Below are 5,954 nucleotides of genomic sequence, written 5' to 3'. Positions count from 1 at the left end.
TACCTAAATCCTGCATTGACTAGTGTAGTTTAAACTTAAGGAGTCCTTGAAACATAAGAATTATGGCAACTCAAAGAAGACATATATAAAAGAAATTTGGCATTACCAACCAAATAAAGTCAATCTATCTTGATTGGCCGTAACTGCATGATCAATCTAACAAAACGTTTTATTTGGATCTATGAAATTATGTACGCATAATACATCCCAAAAAGTGAATAACAAAAAGGAAAAAAATACAATATCTTAAATAAACTACAACAATCGATTTGCAATTAACATGGATAAATTAAATTAATCGAGATTCTAAAATAATTGTTTAAACAACTTTAATTTATACAAATTTGTTGAACACAAGATATTTAGAGTGTATTTGGTACACATGAAAATATTTTTCGGAAAATATTTTTTAATTTTTTCATATTTGATTGACTTACATATTTTGGAAAATAATTTCCTCATAAACTCATTTTCCTCTAATTGTAGTAAAATATTTCTCCTATCAAAATTAAGAAGGGAAAATATTTTCCAAAACTCTTTTTCAATCTTCCCCACCCTATTCCCCATCCCCACCATCCCAACCCCACCCATCCCACCCCTACCCCACCCACCGCCCCCACTGCACCCACCCTACCCCCTACTTACAACCCTACCCACCCCCTACTTACAACCCTACCCAACCCCCACCCAACCCCCTACATTACCCCTCACCCCTACCCTAAGTAGAAATATTATTAAGAAAATTTTCTTTTCATGTTATAGATAGAGTGCTTTCTTTTTCATTTCAACATAATGAGTATTTTCTTTTCATGTAATAGAAAAAATATTTTCTTTCCATTCAACAAATTGAATATTTTCTTTACATAGTATAAACAAAATATTTTCTTTCATCTCAACAAAACGACTATTTTCTTTTCATATAGAAAGAGTACTTTTTTTTCATAAAAAAAAGAGTATTTTTTGTTTTGTTATGGAGCTCAAATTTCAATGATGTTCTTATGTGAAAAAGTAAAGCAACATATTAGTTCCTTTGTGTTTGTGTAAATTTTTAAAAGAATAATTAAATATTTAAAGAAAATAGAATCTTGAAAATGTTGGATATTTGGGGGAGGGGGGAGGAGCACAGAAAACATGGGGAATTGGGAGATGAAAGGGGGGGGATGAAGAGAGTAGCATAGAAAATTATTTTCCTAAAAAATATTTTTTACTCTCTAACCAAATACTAGAAAATATTTTTCGAATTTTTTTTTTAATCACTAACCAAACAAGGAAAAATCACTTATTTTTCAGAAATTTTATTTTTCAACAAAACCTGTTCCACTGTACCAAACACTTCCTTAATCAATAGATAGCACATATCATGGATTACCCTACAAGGACCCTATGCAAATCTCATGGTTTTTAACAAGGACAATTTCTAGCCTGTGGCTGTGATGACGCCGAAAACTACTACGACTATTCATTTCTGTTTTTAATTTTCTCTTCATTTTTATTTCCCTTTTTCAAAAAATAAAATAAAGCCATTTTCCACATGGCTTACAAAATAGATGAACTGTACACACCCTCATGGCCAACGGTCCATTCTTCTTTATTTCCTTTTCTCACCTTTGTTTTCCCCCCTATATTTATTTAAATGAATGCACCAATTTATAGAACAAGAACCATAGAAGCAAAAAAACCTAGCATTTCTATTTTAATGTACTGTCCTTCCTACAATCTTTTTCTTACTACTACTACAATCACTATCTCTAGTTACTATAATGAAAGATCTTGAAGAACAAATCAACCTTGAAACTCCAGCCCATTATCATGACTTCTCTACTTCATTTTCATCCTCTAATAGCTTAAATTCTCCTTCAACCATCACCACTTCTTCTTCGTCCTCCTCCTCCTTCCTGAAGAGCAATACGAAAATCTCAATAGAATATAAAGTGAAAACAATCTCAAAAGAAGTTCAAGAATTCAACTACAAAGCAAATGATCATATTGGTGGCACCGATGAGAACAGGAAGAGAAGGAAAAAAGAAGGCGATGACAAGCATCCGACATATAGAGGAGTTCGTAAGAGGAATTGGGGAAAATGGTGTCCGAAATTCGAGAGCCAAGGAAAAAATCAAGAATATGGTTTGGAGCTTATTCAACGGCTGAAATGGCAGCTTGAGCTCATGATGTCGCGGCTTTAGCCATCAAAGACACTCGGCTTACCTTAATTTTCCTTATTTAGCTGATCAACTCCCACGACCAGCTTCTATTTCCCCTAAGGACATTCAAATCGCGGCTGCAAAAGCCGCTGCCACCACATTTCCCGAGGAAATGAAGTCTCGAGCCGAACCCAGCCATGAAATCTCGAGCCCAATCGAGCTACAGAGTTCATGTTCATCCACCGACTTATCAACGGACAACGATGATACATTTTTCAACCTGCCTGATCTTTCAATCAATAAAGTAGATCAAATTGGCCGTTATTCTGATCCAATTTCAACTTGGCCGCAGGTTGAAGCCGATGTTGGATTCTGGCTCGAGGAGCCATTTTTATGGGAGAGCCACTAGAAAACAAACAAAACACTTAAAAAAACCAACCATTATAGCAAAAGCCAAATTTTGTAAACTCGTGTTCATATATATCTACCATAGTTTTCTACTTTAATGAATTTCTTGTTTATGCTGAACCAAACAACAATAATAAAAATGCTTCACTGTAACAATTAGAGAGCAATTGCCGCCCATGCTGGATGTCAAGGTCGAACTCCTCCTGTGTAAATTTCCTCATATTAGCAAATGTAGATAAATGGAGAAGGGTTGGGATGTTTGTTTACCCTCAAAATCGAATAACAATTAAATTTGTAGTGGTTTTAAAGATACGCTGATTAATTTGATACTAAGTGACAAGTTGAGTTAGATTGAACAAACAAAGATGAAATAAATTCAAATCACACGAGGAGGATAATTCCAGCCTTAGTGAAGTATTCACCCCCGATCTAGACTTGCAATGGCCAACACTGATGAACAAGAAAAAGAGCTAACAACAGAGAAAATAATAATATATTGCTTTGGAATGCGTGTAACAATCTGTTTCATGAATTATCAGACATCCTTTTATATAGTAGGGGAGTCCTACTTTAGGTACAATTTTGTAAAAGGTAAAAAAATCTTTTGATTAACTAACTGTCGGTTCTTTATCGATACGTGTCGAGATCCCCGCTGTCACACCCCTTTTTTTACAAGCTTCACTAACCCTCTTATATAAATAAAAAGATTTAGTAAAGCTCGACAGGGTTTTTCAATTAGAAAGTGACAAAAAATTGTGTTCAAAAGAAAATAACTCAGAGCCACCACCTGACATTTGATTTCGGTGTGTCCGGTCACCGTTTTTTTTTTCTAAAAATAATTTTTTCCTTTCAAAGCACTTGAGACTCCAAAACTAAGTCTGCACCAGAGATTCGGGTAAGAGGTTCATTTGACTCGGGGAGAAGGTGTTAGGCACTCCCCAAGTTCTGTAACTAGTACGGTTGCATACTCGATCTAGTTAGCTTTTAAAATATTCAAGTTGAGGTAAAGTCACAGAAAAGAAAATACACACAAAAAGGCTAGAAGTCGTCCCCACCTAATAAAAGAAAAATAAAAATAAATAAAAGCTAGCCTACATTATACTTCCTCCATGGTGTTCGTCACAGCTTCCAAATACATGTACTACGGGGGCATACCCCGGATAAAGTATATACAAATCCTTCGGGGCATTCCCCGGATAAATTTAACTAAGGGAACGACCTCTCGCCTCATAAATTCAAATAAAATCCTAAAGGTTTGCCTACCCAAGTGTGGCCGGCCGAGACATGTTTCTAGCGGGTAAATTAATAAATGCAAAGAATGAAATGAGGGAAATCAACCTAAGCTAAAATCATTTTAATCGCTAGTTATCAAAAAATCCGTCTTAGCATCCCAAATCGTTTTTGAATCTTCAAATCCCGAACCTCAATCCCATTTCTGTTCATAAGCATCATCTATCCATTAATTTCTATGTGTGATTCAGCACATACAAGTAATTCAAAGCCGACATTACAAGTAACAAATGTACAAGGACCTAGACCCCAACCAAAAATAAGCAAACAAGCTCAACTAAAATAAAACAAAAGGCAATTTGACAGAACTTAAACCAACCAAGAACATTAAGCCATTATCATGTAATTAGTATAGCACATGAGAAATAACAACACGCATAATAAAGAGAAGGAGATGAGAGGGACCTCAAAAACAGAATCTGATTGCAACCGTTCGAAAGATTGGAAGCATGAATACTCGAGATGGCATACAAGTACTTGACAGAAACTTTGGAACAAGACCTGGACCGGAAAATCGATTGGCGACCTCCATCGGCAACAAGAACTCAAACTTTAAAAACGAGAAAAAAGCAGGATGTAGCGGGTGACAAGTGATATGAAACTCGACTGGGCAGAAACAACTTTAGCAACAAATGGCAAATTCGACCTAAAACAAAACCTCTTAGAAATCCAGATTTTAGAAGCTTTCCTTTCTCGATTTTCAGATCTGTTTACCCGTAAAAGAAAGAACAAAGCGAGAAATGTGGAAGGAAAATGATTAAACGATGGTCTTCATTGTCGCTTGCCATCGCCGGTGAGTAACTTCGATCGGCGGCGAAGACGGAGGAACAACAGCCAGGGCGAGGAGGGAGGTAATGCAGCTGAAGTCGTTTTTTTCTTTGTTTGTGCACCGCGGCTGTTTGCTGTGCCTTGGAAGAGGGTGGACGGCTATGGTGTTTTAGATGTCTGGTTTGGTTGGAGAAGAGCAGGGGTCGTTCGGTTGCTGGGCTGCTGGTCACGGATGGGGGCGGGTATAGGTGGTTGTGGTGGTTGCCAGCGAGGGGCGGCGGCGGCAGTAGGTTAGGGTTCAGCTAGGGTTTTTTGTCTCTTTGTTGTCTTAGTTATCTTATGAGGAAGAAGATGGGTTCTAGGGTTTTTGTGTTGTATATCTGTTGAAGATGGCAGCCATGGGTTTTTAGTCTTGTGTCCTAGGATTTTTTTTTCTAAGGAAGAAGAAGAAAGTCTTTCTAGGGCTAGGTTTAAAGAAGAAGGGGTAATGGGTTCAGTCTTGTTGGGCTTGAAATTGGGCTAAAAGATCAAGAATGAACCTCTCTTGCTAAAAATGTGATAAATTAAGTCGAAAACTCACTCTTCTTTCTGAAAATGATATAAAATTTACAAAAAATAAAAATATAAAACTAATCCTAATTAATTAAAACAAATATATTATACTATGAAACTATTTTGGTACTTTTCAAGATTTTGTAAAAATAAAATAGGTTCAAAGTATCATATCTTCCTAACGATATCTAATACGTGAATTAAATAGAGAAATATGAAACTATTTTTGTAATTTTCAATTTTTGTTTTTAAAATAAAGTAAAAGAGTCAAAATTGGTTGAAATAACTATATTAAGCCTAAATTAAATATTTTACGCTAAAATGAGTGAAATTTCGGGGAGGGTCAAAAATTACATGTCTACAGCTGCCCCTCTTTGACTAGAAATACGAAGTATTTTCAGACAAAGAACGACTAGACAGGTTTTTGACCCGACCCTTATTTGGAGAGACCAAAAACTAAGAGAAAGGAAGAGAGTGTGACCGAGCCCTGGTATCTGAGCTGTCTACATATCCTTGGCTATAAAGGAATCAGGCCACGTGTAATTCAGAAGTGCGTGAGATGATGGAGTATACCGAGGTGGAGAGCCGATCGAGGTACCGTCGAGGTTCCGGTCCGCGGTCCTGTTATTACATCAAAAATCAAAAAATGAAAAAGACTAACTAAGCATGTCAGTTATGAGTTACAAAATTCCTATCTATAAGACTTCTGAAGCTTGATCTTGAGTCTCGAATGGTTTTTCATGTAGACTTTAGATCTGAACCTTGACGCTCACTAGCTGCAGGTGTTAGTTCATT

The 5,954-nt window shown here is 36.4% G+C and overlaps 1 pseudogene; it reads left to right on the top strand.

Moving 5' to 3' along the window:
• The first annotated feature begins 1,487 nt into the window (after positions 1-1,487).
• On the top strand, positions 1,488-2,748 carry LOC142181536 (ethylene-responsive transcription factor ERF039-like; annotated as a pseudogene).
• Positions 2,749-5,954: the final 3,206 nt, after the last annotated feature.

The sequence above is a fragment of the Nicotiana tabacum genome, chromosome 1 (assembly GCF_000715075.1).
Source record: "Nicotiana tabacum cultivar K326 chromosome 1, ASM71507v2, whole genome shotgun sequence".
Lineage (NCBI taxonomy): Eukaryota > Viridiplantae > Streptophyta > Magnoliopsida > Solanales > Solanaceae > Nicotiana > Nicotiana tabacum.
This window is presented reverse-complemented; position numbering and strand designations above follow the sequence as displayed.